Source organism: Electrophorus electricus, chromosome 15, assembly GCF_041902795.1.
Source record: "Electrophorus electricus isolate QZ-2024a chromosome 15, ASM4190279v1, whole genome shotgun sequence".
NCBI classification, from domain to species: Eukaryota; Metazoa; Chordata; class Actinopteri; order Gymnotiformes; family Gymnotidae; genus Electrophorus; species Electrophorus electricus.
This window is the reverse complement of record NC_137511.1, coordinates 17583464-17604400: the sequence shown is the minus strand read 5'-3', so window position 1 is coordinate 17604400 and position 20937 is coordinate 17583464. Positions and strand designations below refer to the sequence as shown.

The 20937-nt window shown below is 41.7% G+C and overlaps 1 long non-coding RNA gene across 3 annotated transcripts; it reads left to right on the top strand.

Annotated features, from left to right (window-relative positions):
• The first annotated feature begins 884 nt into the window (after nt 1–884).
• On the top strand, nt 885–19688 carry LOC118242392 (uncharacterized). Of its 3 annotated transcripts, none has more exons than XR_014117277.1 (4): nt 885–1424; nt 1814–1913; nt 10720–10866; nt 17497–19688. It is a non-coding gene; the product is annotated as an uncharacterized LOC118242392 (long non-coding RNA). The 3 variants fall into 3 exon arrangements; XR_014117278.1 differs by lacking the exons at nt 885–1424; nt 1814–1913 and adding exons at nt 5973–9073; nt 10293–10394; XR_014117279.1 differs by lacking the exons at nt 885–1424; nt 1814–1913 and adding an exon at nt 8493–9073.
• The last annotated feature ends 1249 nt before the right edge of the window (nt 19689–20937 follow it).

Genomic DNA, 20937 nt, shown 5'->3' with positions numbered 1-20937 from the left:
GATTGTGATTCTGAATCGTTCAAACCACTTGAGCAAAATGAATCAACTGATTCTAACGAATCCTTGAGAAGCATGAAGAATTTGAAGCAAATGATTTTAAGTAGTGGCTATTAATGTCATGTGGGTCATTCTGTTTGCATAGTTCTTAGTTCTGTACATGTTTTGTTTTTGACCATTTACTAAAAATATAAGGGAATAAAAGTAAACACTTTTTACACGTGTATAACAACAAGAATCAAATACTAACTGTAGGAATCAGTTGTTAATGTATTTATTAACAACAGTATCTATGCCCAAGGCTGTTTTGTGCATTTGTTACCGGTATTAGGATAGATACCGGTACCTAAGTAACTGTAAAGAAGATGGAGAACCAGACATGCTTTAGTGTGCAAGGTCCTGAACAAATAATTTATTTATCTATGTTAAATCAAGTATGCTTCCCTTCATGCATAATATACAACATCCTTTTTTCCCCCATGTATTGATGGTTCTGTGGAAGTTCTACTTTCTCTGTTGTATTATATATTTACAAAAATATAAGTACAAAAATGTACAATAAACAAGCCCAATTGTAATGGTGTATTTTTTTTACTTTGACCAGGTATTTGTTAACTAAGAATGTATTAAAACAACAACTATAATCATGAATAAGCTTCTTTCTGTTAAACATTCTGTCATCTTAACATTTTCTAACTTGTCCAGGATATCTGACGGCGTTTTCACACTAGAGCTTGTTTCTAGACCCAGGTCCGCTTGCTCTGCAAATTCGACCCATTTGGTGAAGTGTGAAAGCAGTTTAGGAGCCCGGGGGCAGTTCAGGGCACTGATCTCTGGTCCTTCTGACGCCGGTGGTCTGGGCTTCGTTTCTGACGAGCTGTAGTGCGGTTTAGTGCAAGTGTGGAAGCTATCAGCTCCTGGCGCCGTGTGTGGGGCAATGTCATTGGATCATTTTGCAATGTGACTGCTTTTGTAATGTGATTGCATTAATTCCCTTTTCAAGTTTCATGTATTTTCTGAGTAAATAAACGCTCCAGGGGAAAAAAAGATTTTTTTTCTCAGATACATACAATTTCTACACAGCACTGTATAGTATATTTTACAGGAAAAAAAACCCACTCTGTATACATAAACCGCAACAAAAAATCTCATACGAGAACGGCTCCTTGTTTCCATGCATCCTAAACGCGCTGTTCTTTGCCGATTGAGTGTTTGGATCCAAGCAAAACAACAAAAAAGCAGCAAACGAAACTTTTACGTGCAGAAAAGTGACGTGTGGAATTGCGCAATCGACAAACGGATTTTGTGTGTGAAAGCCCAGATTGATTGGTTGTGGCGTTCATTACCACTGGTTTGCTTTCACGCTGAAGAATTCAATTTGAATCGTGGATCGATTGAGCAAGTCCATATTTACTTTTCTGGCGCAGGTTTGTAAAATGGTAACTAAAATGTTAGCTTAATTAAATCAAGTTATATCTTACTCACTGAACATAACTCACTTACATTTTGAGTTGCTTTGTAACCATAACTTCTCTTGTTACACAAAGGTTAAAAGAGAACGATGTGGGTTTTCCACAACATATCAATATCTTAGTTCGCTATCTTAACATAGCTATGGTTAATAGCATAGTTAGGAAATTGCAGCCGAGCAGATTCATCCAGCACAGTATAACAAAATCTAACATTTCATATTTTAGTCGTCATCTTCTGTCACTAATCAATGCGATTTTAACTTAAGATAGTGTAATCAACGTGTTGTTTTAGTTTTGCTCAATATGTGTGATACTGTAAAACTTTTCACTTACATGTAACCAAGATGGGGACCCGGACCAGCTTTAGTGTGCAGGTTTCTGAAGAGACTTGTTCAGAACCTCGGCTCACTATAGTGGCTAGTGCCCTCTAGCGGTTTTACTGAGGTACGGTACTCCACCTTTTTTGAAGCACAATAACTTCAAGTCTAACGTCAAATTAAAAAAGAAAAACGCATTAATTTAATAATTGATAATTACAGTATAAATCAATAATCACAACACTTTGATCATTAGCAAGTTAAAAATCAAGAGTGAATTGTTGTACATTTACCATCAGTTAACGATTATATCAATGCAGCAATAATGTTTATACAATATATGATTTATACATTCGATTTTAATCATTTCACTTAACAAGATTATTTGGAATAATACCCAGGACAGTGATTCGTCTTGGGTCATACACGCAGTCTTCCTCCAGTCCGCTAGCTACTATCTTACAGTTAGGAGGAACCCAAGTTGTGTTATAGCCATAAAAGTACCAGGTTTTCTGTATGTAATGGCCTTGATAATCAACCTTACCGAACTGAACTTTCATCTTGAGGACCGCCAGCTGCTCATGCCACGTCATTGCTCTAAACTTGGTTTTAGAGGCGATATGTTAAGGGCAGACGTGAAAGACTTAATAGAAGTAGCTGAAAGGGCTAGACAGTGGCTGTGGATGAAGAGAGCACAGGCTAGTTTGGGAAATGCAACATAAAGATGGTATAGCTGAGGTTTTCGTTGTTTCAGGTATGTTGAGGGCCAGACAGGTGAGTGGACTGTCATGTCATGGTGTTGTCATGTCTAGACTGGTAACTCCAGATGGAGCTGGGGGCATTGAGCATTTAATGGTGCCAGTGCTGATGAGTATGGCCTTAGTCACTAGGGAGACCTGCATGAATCTGCTGTGTTAGGGACGGTTTGGTGGCATAGTTGGTAAAATGCACTGATTATGCATTAATGATGCCAGTGGGGCTGGGTATGGTCTTAGTTGTTGGGAAGGCCAGTATGGATTCACCAGTTCCATATGGATTTTACTAGCTCACCATTAAGCCTTCTGAAGATGTTGTGGGCTTAATTCAGCAAAACAGCAGCAAAGAGAGGTTCCTATCTGATGACCTCTGTGAATCGCTTGCGAGATAGTTGGTTGTTAAAAATGTAAGGTTTCATATTAGTGGAGTGTGTTGGCTGGTCCTTATGTGAAACCTTACTGCTGTACTGCAGGGTATTTGACATCTCATCCTCTCTTTTGCTCTTCTTAATATTCTACCCTGAAATCATCTAATATATGGAGGTGCTTATCTGACCCCTGTGAAGAGCTTGTAAAGTAGTGGATTCTTAAAGGGCAGTATGAAGTGGGTGGAGTGGGATCTGTGTGAAACCCTAATTGGTTTGGCGCAGGATGTTTGGCATCTTATCCTGTTCATAATTACATTGTATGAGCCAGTTTATTTTGCATAAGTGCAAATAAAGTGATCTAAAAATAAGCAAACAATCAAACAAAAACATACTTATTCTGTTCATGTGTTTCCATGCAAAATGTCATTTAGGACTTGGAGCCCTTGGACCTTAACGAACCACTGATGGTAGCATCACACAAAACAGATTTTATTACATGACTGAGACATAATAAGTTAATATAAGTAAAACCCTTTAATTTTAAAAACACCACCTTAAACACCTTAAACATATAGTCATACATTTTACTGAGGTCTAAGGAATTTGATGTTTCCCCTGCTGTAATTGATGTAGCAGATGGAACAATCAGATTGTAAGCACCCTGATTAGAAGATCTCATATATACATATCATATATAAAAAAATATATATATACATATACAATGAAATACCTTTTCCCACATATCCCAGCTTCTTTTGAGGCTAGGATCAGCCTTCATACAGCCCCTCTGAAGCCAAGATGCTTAAGGACCTTGCTCAAGGGCCCAACAGTGGCTGTATGGCAGAGCTGGAATTTGAACCCACAACCATCTAGTTTGTAACCCCCAACACTACACTACCACTACCCTTGATGGGCTACACCTTGTTACAGAGAATGGATTCTTCATAATAAGGTTTATTCTTGCTTTTTAAACAGTTGCTGTGCAGTGTTCTTCACTTGTCCTGCACCTAAATTGGAGAAGAGAGAACTCTCTCCACAACAATTGCACCGTTGAGCACTAATCAATTAGCACGTGGTCTCCCTCTAGTGGTGGCATACTGGCACTGCGAGCCACCTCTTGCATCCATCCCTATGCTACCTCATTCTCACACTCACAGCCTTGGCCACACTTTTATCCACCTTATTCTTCTTCCCTGTTAAGTAACCCTCTCACATTTCACTTGGTGTGAAGTTTCACTTGGTTGCTCTGAACTGAGTTCTAAGCCATGTCTGCTGCTCGAACGGCCTGCCCATTCTGACTGTTCTCTTGGTTCTGTGGTTACCTAACCCTTGAAGCTGAAGAATGCAGTTGTATGGTGGTATAGTGAAAAGTGCTGCTCACAACCCAGAACAATATATCGTAATTCCCAATTCCATAATTCCACCATCTGCCTTTTAAGGTCTTTTCTTGCTGGTCCCCGCCACAAAGCAATAACCATTTTATCTTCTTGTTGTGGATATTTGAATTTAGGTATGCATTTAGGCATTGTGAATACAGAGTTAGCCACAGAAACACCCTTCATAAATACTACCATAATCCATCAGAATACTCATGTCACAAAGAATAATAACACATACTGGTTTGGATGTTCTAAGAAGCGATTGATTAGCCAGCCTGAGAAAGCATTACTTATACCTTTCTCAGTGCTGCAGTGACGCTGACATGGTAGAACTACATTATACTGTATGGTATGGTAGTACTACATTATACTGTATGGTATGGTAGATCTACATTATACTGTATGGTATGGTAGAACTACATTATACTGTATGGTATGGTAGATCTACATTATACTGTATGGTATGGTAGAACTACATTATACTGTATGGTATGGTAGAACTACATTATACTGTATGGTATGGTAGTACTACATTATACTGTATGGTATGGTAGTACTACATTATACTGTATGGTATGGTAGATCTACATTATACTGTATGGTATGGTAGAACTACATTATATTGTATGGTATGGTAGATCTACATTATACTGTATGGTATGGTAGAACTACATTATACTGTATGGTATGGTAGTACTACATTATACTGTATGGTATGGTAGATCTACATTATACTGTATGGTATGGTAGTACTACATTATACTGTAAAAACTATTGTCTCCTGTGCCCTCACCTGAATTCTATCTGCTTCTTTCCTTTATTTTCCCCATATGTTCCTCATCTACCCCTCATTGTTCCCTATATAAACCTGCCCAGTTCTCCCTCGAGCATGTACTGATCTTAGACCTTAGTTCTGTGTTTGGATCTCCCTTATTTCTTGTTTTCACTGACTGCATTCTTTGGATTGGGTTATAATTTGTAAACCCACTGATGTGTTAAACCGCACATGAATCTTAACCATCTAGTTTTAATCATCTCACTTAACCATCTCGTCTGTGTTACAACTACACAATGTCAGATTTTTTCTAGAAGTGATTGTTATAAGGTTATAGAAGCAATCCAATTTTTGAGAATTCTAAACTGAAAGGACTCACAGATGCAGTTCAAACTTCTGGAAAATTCCTGAAGTCCGACACATCCTGAAGACCTGTTAGACCTGACTGAAACCCGTGCTACGCCCATAAAGATATGACATACTCAACATACTCCTGGTAAATTACACATGGAACTATGACTACATTTACTTTCACTTGCTATGATACAGGCCTTACTTCAGCTCCGAGACACCTTGTAATTACCACAAAAGATTTTCAGCACATTTACTATAGAATTTTTTTCCTGATATTTTTTTCAAAGTAATCACAAAGCAGTCCAGCTCTGTCAACAGTACCAAACTCATTTCAGTTAAAGTATTTTGTAACATTTTCCTGTTGTTTTTGTCTAAATCCTATATTATTATTATTATTATTATTATTATTATTATTATTATTATTATTATTAATGCATTATGTTGATCTAGATGGTCAAAGACACTATGTTCCCATGTCATTTTATGGTGCTTGCACACTAATGAACAGTAAGATGGGCTTGCATCCCCTATGTGTCTGCCCTTGTTGCATGTAGGGAAATTGAATTTTTAAAGGAGCACGGCTCAGCTGAGGACTCTGGGGGAAGCATATGGATGCAGGCATCATGACTGACAAAATGCTAGTCATTCTGGCTCCAGATAAGTACTATTTCATGGATAAAAATGGCTAGCATTTCACTCTGCGTAGTGCATTTACATTAACTGCACTACACAAAGTGAAATGCTAGGTATTAATTAATGAAATATTAATTGCAACACAGTGTAAGACATCTTCAGGGTACAGTGCAGAAACATCCAGTTCAATCCAGGTGGTCAAATGGTAGTTCAATGAAAATATCCTGGTACCTTGGATATATGGGTGGCTGAAATTACACTCATAGATAGTGAATTTTGTGCATACTGTGCCCATACTAAGAGGGAAAGATTGGTGATAAATTCAATTGAGAGATGGGCAACAGGGCTTGAGGGTACAGGAAAAGAAATAGTTTTCCATACTGTACATGAACTAAATGTCAAGTTGACTTCCTGTGCCAACATTGGCAATGGTGGGGCTTGAACAGACAACCTTCCAAATACTAGTTAAGTACCTTAATCACTGAGCTACGACTGCCCCAGCATACAAGCAACATTTTGACATTTAATGAATTTGTTGTTTCCCAAAAACATTCAATTCTAGGTTATCTAGCTTTCTTTTAGAAGTACTGTATTATGTCTTTGGATATGCCTCTGTTGCACCTAGTTTAATCTGTCTGCTGGTTGACCAACCTACACCTTTGCCTGTTGTCTTGATTACGTTTTTGCCATCCTGAAAATTCCTGAAGGCTGACATCCTGAAGACCTGAGATTGAAAGCTCTGTTATGCCACTAAATACATGACAAATTTCTGGTAAATTACAAATGAAACAATGATTCAGTTTATTCTCACTTGAGAAGCCTTTCTGTTCTTTTGACTATGTATTTGCCTCTTGAAGGTGAAGAAATAAATAAATACATTTTAAGAGCAGATTAGGGGAGTCACAATACCAGATCTTCATTATACGATTCTTGTTGCACAAAAGAATTCACAATTACAATGTAACTGTGACATCACTAGGAAATTGTAACATCTTTGAAAATATGCACACGAATCTGTTCCTTTCAGAGAAACCAAATTGACTAATCACACCCTGCCCATGCAGCTGCTTATGTCAGCTATCGAGTTTAAACAAGAGAGCTGCATATGAGCAAACTACAGTTGTTTCAGGGATACAGATTTTGTGTACACAACAGTGAGTAACAATGAGTAGCCTGTGAAATGTGATCTTAGATGCTGTGTGATATTAGATGCTGATCTGTTATTGTTATTAGGCAAATGTTTTAGCAAATGAGTTGATGTGGAGAGTCCGTAACCATAATTGTACAATAGCTACAAATGCAATAATTAACAGATAGTGAAAAAAAATAACTAGATGAATGGATAAACAAAAGATCCCTAAAGCCTAATATCTGTCTTAGTCACAAAATATAGTGAGGTTCATAGATAATTGGACCACATTTGAGGGCAAGCCTGGCCTTTTAGGGCAGGATGGTATCCATCCTACTTGGGAGGGCGCTGCCCTCCTCTCTTGTAACATAAGCCAGTCTTATGACAGTTCTAGTTAATCTTTGACAATCCAGAACAGAGACAAGGCAGCAGACAAAGAGGCTTAACCAACCTGCTGACCGCTATGGGATGTCACCCTAGGTACACCATATTGACATTGTGTCTGTTCCCTAAGATAAGCAGGACATGTATCAACTTAGTATTATTGAGGAATGCATAAAGGAAATCAGACACTGTATGTTGAGGAGCCTTCTATCACTTAATCCTGACAAAGCAGAGGTGCTTATATGAGGCCCACAGACAGCTAAGTGCTCGCTCTCTAAAGACTTAATGAACCTCAATCGTCTTCCGAACACATCTTCTTTAACAGTTAAAGCTCTTGGAGTGATTATGGATCCCAGTTTCTCGATTGAAGCTGAGGAAAATAATATTTCTAGGACCACCTTTCTTCACCTCAGCTCCTCTGAACAACTTCTCTGTTGCCCTTAATGGACATTCTTTTGTGGGATTGGTCTCGGACAAATGCACATCACTGGGACAAGACTAGGACCTCTAGAAAGTTGGACTAGACATTAATTGCTTATTTTTTTCATTTTTATTTATTTTTCTCTTAAATTATCAGAGGAGGACGTCCCCCCCCTTTGAGTCTTGGTTCCTCTCAAGGTTTTTTCCTCATACTCTATAGGGAGTTTTTCCTTGCCACTGTTGCTCTTGGCTTGCTCACTGGGGGCTTGGAATTGGACATTTGTAAAGCTGCTTTGTGACAACATCTGTTGTAAAAAGCGGTATATAAACACATTTTGATTTGATTTTTGATTTGATTTGAGTGGGAACAAAAGAGCATCTGCACTTAGATGGAATGAGTCTACGACTAAATGAACTGCCCAGTACCACAGTTCCTCATTGAGAGAGTGAGAGGGATTGTTAATATATTGACATTTTTTAAATCAATAAAGAGCAAACAGGTCTATATCCCTCACATGAAGTTGATTCTTTACCCTCCTTATCCATGATTGATATGATTGATGATCCCTTATAATAAAAAAAAACCCCACAGTTTACTCAGGGAGCCTTCAACAAATCTCTTCCCCATTTTTTTTACAATAAAAATCTTTATTATTTGGGTTTGCTATTAACTATAACCAAAGTAAACCATTAACTTGGAAATTGATCCTATTATTGTTTTTGACAAATTGCTCTCTGTGTGTACTGAACAAAGACTTCAGTACTACAGCACACTCTCTGTGTGTACCGTATGAGGACTTCAGTACTACAGCACACTCTCTGTGTGTATCGTATGAGGACTTCAGTACTACAGCGCTTTCTCTGTGTGCCCGTGTGTCTCCATACACCGACTGTCCTGCCATGCCTTTCCTGTATATCCTGTATATCTTCTTTCCTGTATACACCCCATAGTTTCCAGGCAACTCTGTCACTCCTCTATAAAAAACATTGCAGTGCTGCTTTCTCTGCAATCCTTTTTACATTCCAAACCAGGGCAGTTGCTCAAAACAACTTCTCATTATTTTCTTGACTTCCTCTACAATGATACAAGGTAAGAGTATTAGACTACTCACTAGTACGTACTGCACAGGTTTTTTGTGATAAGGGAGTGCACTACACAGACAGCAAGATATGCCATGAAGAAAGGAACACGCAAAGTTTATTCCATGATAAATTGAATATACATTATGCACTTTTTATACTCACATTGTATTTATACATACATTTTATACATTTACCTAAAATGCACACTGGAGAGCCCGCTGTTTGGAGATTACATAGTGACTAGAGCCGCCCTCAGAATGCACCCAAAGATGCATGTTTTCAGAAACCTTGACATTATTTGCAGGAAAACTTAGACTCCAAGAGTTATGTGTAGATGGTCGTAAACTTAGTTTTTGGTTGATGCAGAGCAACCTTTTCAGTTGAAGTTCCCATTTCAGGTGCGATTATTAATTCTATGGGAATAAGTGGGTGCAAGTTTCATGTCCAAAAACACATCAGCTGCCCGCAACCTGTTTGACTGATCCAGATATTGCTTTTCACATAGCTTTGTAATTGTTCTTGAGTCACTGTTTAACTGACTAAGTCATGATATCATATCAAAATTACACTTTTCTATTCATTCGAGAAGGGTAAATGAGGTAGTTGTTTCATATTGTGCTAGACGTGTCAACTATTGTGAATACAATTCCACAGGGACAGGATTAAGGAAAATAGGGAATTTTTCCTTAAACACTAAATAGTCCACAGCAGGGAGTTGGGCCAATGGGTGGGTTGTCCAATGAAAACAATTGTCGCTTTATTCTAGAAAAGTTATGCTGCAGTGTTGAGCTCCTTTACATCTTTACATGCCCATCCAACACCCCTGTGGGTAGCTGATTCAGGTAAATAATTGAGAAATAATGGCAGCAAAGAGCTTTCAAATAAAACCTAGATAACATAACATTTCTTTAAAACCCACTCCCCAGGTATGTGCCACTCATCAAACATGTGAAAATAGCTACAAAGGCTGTTAAAGTGTGGACAGAAGGGGCTGTCTCCTCTCTGCAGCATCAGTTTCATAACACAGAATGGAGCATGTTCTCCTCACAAGCCACTGTGGACTCTCACTCAGATCTGACCAAATACACCTCTGCTGTCATGGATTATATAAACTCATGTATTGATAATGTCACCACTGTCAGATATATGAAAATCATGGGAAGTTATGGAAAATAAAGAGCATGTTAGTTCAACTTCTCGCTTCCTCTCTGCCGTCCCTGTCACAGAATGCTCAGCTATCAAGAAGCGAAGCTAGCAGCCCTGATTGGGCTCACCTGCTGGCTTTCCAGGGGGCGGCTCTGGATCAGCAAAGGCAGGAGACTGGGGAGGTTTGCTCTATGGCACAGTTCTCTGCTCATGAATGATTATGCGGGTTTCATTAGAGAACTGTGAGTGGTATTCAACCATCCCCACCAGGGAAGGCTCTGCGGACAAGTGCTGTTGGGCCTAAGGCAGGGATTGAGATCCATGGCTGACTACGCCATGGAGTTCCGGACCCTGACTGCGGAAACATGTTAGAACGAACCTGTGCAGATTGACGTATTTGTGAACGGGTTGCGGGCTGAATTGCAGTCAGACCTAGCCTGCAGACAAGAGGGGAACACGCTAAACGAGGTCGTTCATCTCGCTATAACCTATGACCTCCTCCTGCAGGAAAGGCGTCGGTGCGTACAATGGGACTCCCCGCAACAAGACGGGACGGCAACCGCCAGACAGACCGACACCCCTGAGGAGCCCATGCAGCTGGATGCAGCCGGGGTGCAGCAGAAAAGAGGAGAAGAAAGAAGAGGCAACAGTATGGTGAGTTGTTCTCTGTCTCGTTCTATGTTTAAAGTGCCAGTTGAGGTGTTGTATAAAGGCCGTGTGCTTTCAGCCTCTGCCCTAGTGGATTCGGGAGCTGCGGGAAACGTTATGGATTGGGGATTCGCAAAGAGGCTAGGTATCAAGGCCATCGCCCTACGCTCCTTGCTAAGGGTACAGGCCCCGGATGGGGGTCCAGTAGGCCCAGGCTACATCACCCATATCACTCCTCGTGTCCTCCTCGTCACCAAGGAAGGACACACTGAACGCATCGCCTTTTTCCTATTACCCTCCCTCTCACACTCTCTCACCCTAGGTCTGCCATGGTTGCGTACGCACAATCCACAGGTGCTGTAGACAAAAAAATGGATCCTGCAGTGGGCACTGTCCTGCAACCAGAAGTGCTTCCCTAACAAGGGATGACCCCTCCAGTCGACCTCGATAGAGAGTCCAGAGGCCGAGAAGCAGGTCCCGATTCCCCAGGAGTATGAGGATTTGGTGCAGGTCTTCAGCCCCATCAAGGCCACGCAGCTTCCGCCCCATTGAGACTCGGACTGCGCCATAACCCTCAAGGAAGGACCGGTGCACCCCCTGTGTAGAATCTATCCCTTGTCGCAGAGGAGCGGGCAGTGGAACAGTACATCATGGAGGCGTTGCAACAAGGGTACATCCCCCCTCTGCCTCTCCAGCATCAGCAGGAGTCTTCTTCATGAAGGAAAAGGATGGGGGTCTGAGACCATGCATGGACTACCGGGGACTCAACAAGCTGCTGGTGCAGTACCCATACCCCCATCCCCGGGTTCAAGCAGTGCTTGAACAGCTGAGAGGAGCCAGGTACTTCACGAAACTTGACTTGCGCAGCACATACAACTTAATCTTGGTAAAGGAGGGAGATGAGTGGGAAACAGCATTTAGCGCATCCAAGGGCCATTGAGTATCTGGTTCTGCTGTATGATCTGGCAACGGCTCCATCAATATTCCAGGCCTACATTAACGAGGTTCTGAGGGAGTTCTTGTCATCCGTCGTGGCCTATATCGATGACATTTTGATCTGTTCCCCTGCTCCAGACCTTATTGCGGAACCATCTGTACTGCAAAACTTTAAAATGCAAATTCCAATGCAAGGAAGTTGACTTCCTGGGGTACGCTATTCAGGAGGGTGTCACGTCCACAGACCGGAGCGTTCCCCATTTCCCGGGCAACCTAGTTACTTCTGGGTTTATGTCAGTCTCTGTGGTTACCTGTCTCCTCCCCTTAGTCTCCAGCTGTTTTGAGTTTGTCCTTAATTGTAGTGTTATAAAAACTCCGCCCCTACGTATCTTGTTTGTTGGTCATTGTCATTGTCTTAGAGTGTCTCTACCATTGTATTTCTGATTCGATCTCGTTTTTTCTCTGTGTTTAGTCCAATCTTGATTGTTCTCTATGTTTAGTCTGATCTCGTTTGTTCTCTGTGTTTAGTTCGATCTCGTTTGTTCTCTGTGTTTAGTCCGATCTCATTTGTTCTCTGTGTTTAGTCCGTTCTCATTTGTTCTCCAAGTTTAGTCCAATCTCATTTGTTCTCTGTGTTTAGTTCTACCTCGTTTGTTCTGTGTTTGTTTACACTTGCTGCATGCTGCTTTCCTTGTTTAGTTCTGTATCTTCGTCCTCAATATTGTTTGTTCACCTTATGTAGCCCGGTTCTGTGTTCCCATTTGTCTGTCTTTATGCTCACCGTTATGTTTTATTATTGTTGTTCTCTTTTAGTCTTTCTTTAATGTTTTATTCCCTCATTGCCCATTTCTCGCCACCACCCTGTTATCATATTATTTTTCTATTAGTCTGTTTGTTCTTCATTCTAGTTTGTATTGTTAGTCTGTGTTGATTATTAAACTTATTTGTTTATTCTAGTCAATCTGTTTGGTTCGTTATGGCGTCGTCACTTCGCACCTGCGTTCACTCTCCACCCCCTCCCGCGTTACAGAGGGATGTGTAAGTATGCAACCAGGCAAGGTGGGGGCAGTGCGAGCTTGGCAAAGGCCACTTAAAAACGCAAGGCATTGCAGTGCTTTCTTGCCTTTGCCAACTTTTATAGGAGATTTATCAAATCCTTCAGTTCACTGGCGAGGCCCCTCACAGACCAACTCAAGAGACCTGCACAAAGGATCAAATGGACCCCTGAAGTATAAAAGGCATTCGAGGAACTCAAGACTTCTACACCTCACCTGTCCTACAACAACCTGACCCAGAGAGTGTGTTCATGGTGGAAGTGGATGCCTCTGACATAGGAGTGGGCGCAGTGCTGTCCCAACTTAAGGAGAGAGAGGTGGCCTGTGGCCCATCGCATACTTCTCCCGGAAGCTGAGTTTGGCAGAGAGGAACTACGGGGTTGTGGACTGTGAGCTCCTGGCTATGAAGCTCGCTTTCGAGGAGTGGCAGTATTGGCTTGAGGGAGCACAACAACCATTCACCGTGTATACTAACCACATGAACCTGGAGTACCTCCAGACCACCAAAACATTAAATGCCAGACAGGCTAGGTGGTCAATTATTATTATTTTTTCTCCAGATTTCAGTTCCGGGTCACCTACAGGCCTGGGGAGAAGAACACACGAGCGGACACGCTCTCTCTGCAATACAAGGCGGAGGCCTGGTCAATGACCACAGAGCCTGTTCTCTCGCCCTCTTGCTTTATGCTGTCTCTAGAGTGGGAACTAAACCGACAGATCAAGGCTGCTAACCCACATCCATAGTGCCTCGCCAATCGCCTCTATGTCCCACTGACACATCGAAGAGCCCTCATTACATGGGCCCATAACTCTTTGGAGACGGGTCACCCAGACGCAACCCGCACCACACAACTGCTAGGGGCATGGTATTGGTGGCCAGCTATGCATAAAAAGATAGTGAGGTATGTGGCTTCCTGCACTGACTGCTCACGCAGCAAAATGCCCCAGGTACCTCTAGCAGGTAAACTCCTACCCCTGTGGTGGATTTTGTGACTGACTTACCGGTCTTGGATGGCAACACTGCTATCCTGAGAATAGTGTATCGATTCTCAAAAATGGCTTTTTTTGTTCCTTTGGTAGCCCTGCTACCACGCTAGAGATGGCAGACATACTGTTCCGCCAGGTCTTCAGACAGTTCAGTCTACCTGAAGACATCATTTTTGACTGAAGCCCCCAGTTCACATCACGGGTGTGGAAGGAACTGCTAGGGAAGCTTAACATCATGGTTAGCCTCACGTCCGGCTACCACCCTCAGGCTAATGGGCAGGTGGAAAGGGTTAATCAAGAGCTGGGTAAATTCCTGCACCTCTATAGTAAACACCATCCAGAGACATTGAGTACGTACCTCCCATGGGCAGAGTATGCACAAAATTCTCTGACACACAGGAACCAGTCTCACCCCATTTGAGTGTGTTCTAGGCTACCAACCATCTCTCTACCCCTGGAACACCCCTACATCAGAACAGCCGATGGTAGACAGATGGTACAGAGACAGCGAACGGACCTCGGAGGAGACACACCAAAGACTGGCGACAGGCGATCCCTGCCTACAAGAGGAAGGCGGACAGGAAACAGGGAGAGACCCCACAGTATGCTATCAGACAGAAGGTGTGGGTCTCTACCAAGGTCAGCCGTGCTGGCACCACAGGCAAGCTTGAGGTGAGATGTGAGGGCCCTTACTCCATTACTGTCAGGATCAATGAGGTAACCTACAGGGTTGGCCTGACAGGGAGCAGTCGAGCTTCCCGGGCCTTTCACGTTTCTGCGCTGAAGCCCGTGAAGGAGGGTCCCCTCGCCGAGCCGGAGCGTTCCTCGGGAGGCCTCTGGAGATAGAGGAGCTTACAGTATGTGGGCTCTGCTGGACTCCCATAGGAGAGGGAAGGGCATCCAGTACCTAATGGACTGGGAGGGGTACAGTCCGAAGGAACGCTGTTGGGTCCCGGCCTCCCAGATTTTGGGCCCCGAACTCATTGCCTTGTTCCATAGGCTGCACCCACTGAAACCTGCCCTGAGCAGGAGGGGCCGGCCGCGTGCCAGAGGCCTGGGGTCTTTGGAGAGGTTCTGTCACGGTAGACTAGTCCCCTACCGAGAGGGATACACCCCCTACAGCCGAGCAGAGTAAACGCATGGAAAGTCGCTGGTCCTGATGGTGTTCCAGGATGTGTCCTCAGAGTGTGTGCAGAACAGCTAGCTCAGGACTTCACTGACATCTTCAATCTGTCATTGGCTCAGGCTGCTGTTCCAACATGCTGGAAGACATCCACCATCACGCCAATGCCAAAGCCGTCTTTTGCAGCAAGTCTGAACGACTTCTGCCCTGTTGCACTCACACCCATCACGATGAAGTGCTTTGAGAAACTTGTTCCCAGTCATCTGAAGGCTGCACTACCACCATCACTGGACCCCCACTAGTTTGTGTATCATACAAACAGATTGACCGAGGATGCCATTTCTACTGCTCTTCACTCTGCCATCACCCACCTGGACAATAGGAACACCTACGTACATATACATTTCATTGACTTTAGCTTTGCTTTCAATACAGTCATTCTACTAAGCTAGTTACCAAGCTCATTGACTTGGGAGTCAGTAGCCCCCTGTGTAACTGCGTGCCGCAGGGCTGTATGTTGAGCGCTCTGCTCTTCTCTTTGTTCACCCACAACTGTGTGCCTCTGCATAGATCTAACATCATCGTTAAGTTTGCAGATGACACAACCGTGATTGGACACATCAGCGATGATGATGAAACAGGGAGGCGATCCAGCATCTGGCAACCGGGTGTTCCATCAATAACCTCTCCCTCAACACCGAAAAGACCAAAGAACTCATTGTGGACAACAGGAAGACCAAAGGCTGCACATACTCTCCTGTTCATATCAATGGAACAGAAGTAGAGCGTGTTTCCAGCTTCAAGTTCCTGGGCGTCCACATCTCTGAGGATCTTTCATGGACACTCAACACATCTCATCTGGTTAAGAAAGTGTACCAGCATCTTTATTTCCTGAGGAGACTAAGGAAGGACCATCTGTCTCCTCAGATCCTGGCTAACTTTTATCGCTGTACCATCGAGAGTGTTTTGACCAACTGTGTGACAGTGTGGTACGGCGGCACCACTGTGGCTGACAGGAAGGCCCTGAAAAAGGTGCTGAAGAATGCTCGTTGGTACACAGCTCCCCACCATTGGAGACGTTCACCACCAGCGCTGTGTACACAGAGCACGCAGCATCATCGGGGACTCCTCCCACCCCAACCACACACTGTTTAACCTCCTGCCATCTGGGAGGAGATACAGGAGCATCCATGCTAGAACCAGTCGGCTCAGGTCCAACTTCTTTCCATTCACCATCACTTTACTTAACTCTACAATACACCGATAAATACCGCTGCCCCTACTTCGTCTATATGGTGTACCCTGGACTTATTTATATTTAGCATTCACCATACTGGATATAGTGTATGTACATGATACACTGTTTATATCTATTCTGTACATGCTATGTAAGGATACACTGTAAATATTCACTATATTATTGTATGTACTACCTACATTGTATTGTAATTTATTTTGTTATACTTAATATATTATGTATATATCCTGTTATACTTTATATATCTCACATATCTTGTTATACTTTACAGACACACACACACACAAACACACACACACATATATATATATATATATATATATATATATATATATATATATATATATGCACACACACATTACATATATATATATATATATATATATATATATATATATATATATGTGTGTGTGTGTGTGTATGTGTGTGTATGCATGTATGTATATATATATATATATATATATATATATATATAAACAACTTTTACATATATATTTTATATAGTTATATACTGCATTTCGTTGCGTTGTACTTGTACTGAGCAATGACAATAAAGTTCTATCTATCTATCTATCTATCTATCTATCTATCTATCTATCTATCTATCTATCTATCTATCTATCTATCTATTATGATGGTTGATCCTATGTTGGAACCTCAGATGCTATAAATGTATTCTAAATACTTTAAACCTTTTGTGTATTTGAACAAAATTCATTACTAAATACATGTATCACATGATATTCAATATTCAGGTGTCAAAATGTGTTTAAAGTATTTCCCCAACCCTGCACTCCTGTTAAGAGCTGCCCTTGCAGGTTTCATCTTTATGACACTGCTGATATAATACTGACACTACACACACTTTTGAAATACCACACCCCCAATTTATTTCTACCTTGTAAATTGAGTAACTCCTCAGTTGGGTTTTATTTTCTCCAAGTATTTATCCCTATTAGAGTTCTAGTCAATTCCCACCCCTCAGGAAATTCTCCTGACACACAACAGCTGCCAATCAGGGAGGGAAAGCATATTCAAATGCACATGCAGCCAATCACCGCATCTTTTCAAGCTGCAGTTCATACATCAGGGGGCAGAGTAACATGCTCAGAGGACCCTCTTCTTATGCATGAGCTCACAGACACCCATGATTGGCAGCCTTACCGTAACTGACAGGAGAGTGACTATGCCACCCTTACACTCTCTCTGTCTCACACACAGACATACACACACACACACAGCCACAGAAAACTTGACTGTTCATTTTTCTTTTTCAGTTTCAGGGAGAAGGGGCCCTACCAAGCCACTGAACAGATCAGTCTTGAATGAAGCCATCTTAAAGACTTCAAATTACAATCGCAGCATCACTTACATTTACGTGACCACAAAATATTCACTGTTTACTATAGCCATTGAACACTAATATTTGTGTCATTCTCTGAACTGCAGTAGAGGCAATACAAAAGGCGCTGACATGGCTTCTGCTCATCCTGAGACACTTCATGTCCTCACCTGGAATGTAAACGGCCTACCAACTGCATTACATCCGAACAAAAGGGTAGATCCAGAGACTAATGAACATCTATTCTCAAAAATAATTAAAGATGCACATGTTGTGTTGTTACAAGAGACTCATATTGGCAAGAAAAATGAAAATGTTATCCAGAAGCTTTCATCCAACTGGCACTTGCATTACACAGTGTATAATACAAAACAAAGAGGAGTTGCTATATTGGTGAACAAGAAACTCCAGTTCCTGGTATTAGAGGAGTTTAAACACAGTGATGGAGAATACATAGTCCTCCAATGTGAAATAGAAGGTCAGACGTACATTTTGGTGAGTGTTTACAACCATAGCTCTGACAAAAGACTTCTCAGTGGACTTTCTGATCATCTACAGCAATACACCACAGGAGTCTTAGTGATTGGAGGAGACTTCAACACTGTGCTAAACCCATATATGGACAAACAGTATGCAACAGTATCAAAAAATCATTCAGCATTACTGCCTAGCCTAAAGAAGTTCATGAGGGCTCATCAGCTAGTAGATGTCTGGAGAAGGTCTACAAAAATCAAATGCTTCTACACTTTCTACAGGAACAATAGCAACTCAAGAATTGATTACTTCTTCTTGCCAGAAGAGTGTGTTTGGCGTGTGAAGAGATGTGAAATAAATGACGTACCCTCTGATGACCATCTGCCCATCAGTCTTTATTTGAACTCAGAAGACAGTGCAGCCAACATACCCCTAAACCCTATAGTCAGAGCCCGACCCTGGGAAGAATCGATTCTGTGGATGATTACGAGTAGAGAGATTGAAGAGGCCATCAAGTCTCTACAAGTGTCTGACACACCAAGGCCTAATGGAAGACCTGTATCCTATTACAAACAGCGATCCCCTGAAGTCATCCAGGAGCTGATAGGCACCTATCACAGAATCTGTGATGGGTTATTTAACTTTGATAATACTAGCTTTAGTGCATCTTTTGCAAAACAGAATTTTCATTTCTTTAATGTTGACTATGTCATCTTGGCCACAATTCTGGCCAGGCACTTAGAATGTTCCCTGAAACTGCGTAATCATAGAAGGGTAGACTATGAAACACATGTCCCCATCTACTATTGTATTGTTGGACATGATGTTATATCTGTTGAATGGGGGGAGCTCGAGAAAGCTATTTCAAATGTTCTTCAAGCAGGAAATCCCCTTTTGAATATCCTGGAGAGAATGCTCCCCAGAGAAGGCTCACGGATACTTCTATACTATGGCTGCCCTTTGACTCCAGTGCTGAGGAGCTTTCTCGTGAGGAATCGTGCTGAAGATGATTTGGAACAAAACCTGAATGTCACACCAGCCGAGCCCCTCAGGGTTTATGGAGATGATGTGATCGCGGTCATTCCTAGAGTACGGCGTAACTTTGATCAGGATTTAGAATGTGGGGCCTTTATAGTGAGACGAGGCACTGCATCTGTCCTTCATGTCTTACCTTACAATTAGAGACTTATTCCTCACATTGATACCTTCACACCTTTATAATAGTGTCAGTGTAGTCATTGAATAATTCATGGTTAGGGATGAAATTATTGCAGACCATCCACTCCTACTTGCTTTGGAGATGATGGTTCAGACTGTGGAGCTGCAGTCTATGAAATAGCTTTGTTGCCTTTACCAGGCTGAAAGTATAGACATTATTTAATCTCTAGAATTCTTAAGAATGCATATACTAATGAGTTATGGGTATTGTAATTTTGTCAAGTGTACTGTTGTACATGCATGATAATCATGTTATTGCGTATCTCAGCCCTTTGGTGGATATACAGCTATGTTCTAAACACCTGTTGAGGAGGGGATGAGCTGTTTCTGTGTTACTGTTACAAATGACACTGCATGTGAGTCAGTCTCGCTGGAATATTCTAGATGTGAAGACTGGCTCCCTGGCACACCTTGTAATAAAGGTTTTTGCTAAACCCTTCATTTAGGCTTGGTTTTCCCGTTACTCTCGATTCTGATTATTGCCTACCCCTTGTTAACAACAAAACCAAAAGTTATCACATACAGAGTGAAGCAGGTACAGAGAGCATGGGTACAGTACTGGCACTGAGAATATAATAGAGCTCAAGATTACACTGTCTGTTATACTGAGAAAACGTAGGTGGATAAAAGTCTGCAGGATACTGTACTGCCATTAGACCCCGGTCTGGCTACTGAGAGTGGGGCTCTTAGATCTCCTCTATTCATAAGACTCTGTAAGCCAAAATAAAGTACAATATCTGTCTTTAAAGTACATTGAAGAAGGCAGTTTTTGGAGAGCAGACAGGAAACATGGTCATATAGGCTTCTGTTTCAGTTCCACTTGTTTAGAATGACTTTATCAGATGAATACTCAGAATTCCAGGGAGCAAGATTAGTACAGGAGGAAGTGAGACTAACAGCAATACAAAAGTAAGGTGGTCTTGAATTCAGCCTGCTGTCTTTTTCTGAGTTCTCTATGACAAAACGGATTAATCTGTATGAACTGTAAAATCAGATTTGCTGGAGAGAGCAAAATGGAGATGAATGAGAATATATACGCAAACACAGAAGTTGCTGAAGACAACAGGTCTGATTCAGAAGACAGTCAGAATTCATATGAAGATATCAAGGATGAACTGGACATTCACAGGACCAGAATTAAGGGAGCTGAGAGCTCAGGTGAGTGTATTCATATATTTTCTCTCTCTCTCTCTCTCTCTCTCTCTCTCTCTCTCTCATATGTATGTCTTTCTTACAAACTATTCAGCTAGACTCTGAACAATACTTTAGATGATGCGTGTTCACATCATCTCAATCTCTGTCCTGATTTGCAGTGAAAAAGATTTTGTAAATCGTACCAAACAATGAAATATATATTAATATATCATCAGCTTATATATTTGTAGAAAAAAGCAGACTTACAAAGAGAGTGCAACAAAATAAATGAAAATACTCACAGCAGGGTGTAACTTTTCATTTAAAGCATTAACATCAGTGCAGTATAGGTCACCTTACGTAGGTGTTATTAACACCAGTCATCATATTACTTTAAACATTTGAAGGAGTGTAGTGTAGTATCAAGTTTTACAGGTCCCACATACATACTTACTGTTATGGTTGCAACAGAAAGCAATAGGGAGGCTGGACACAAACACTTAGAAGAGCAAGATTTATCCAGGGTTGAACAGATCCGGAATCATGGCCA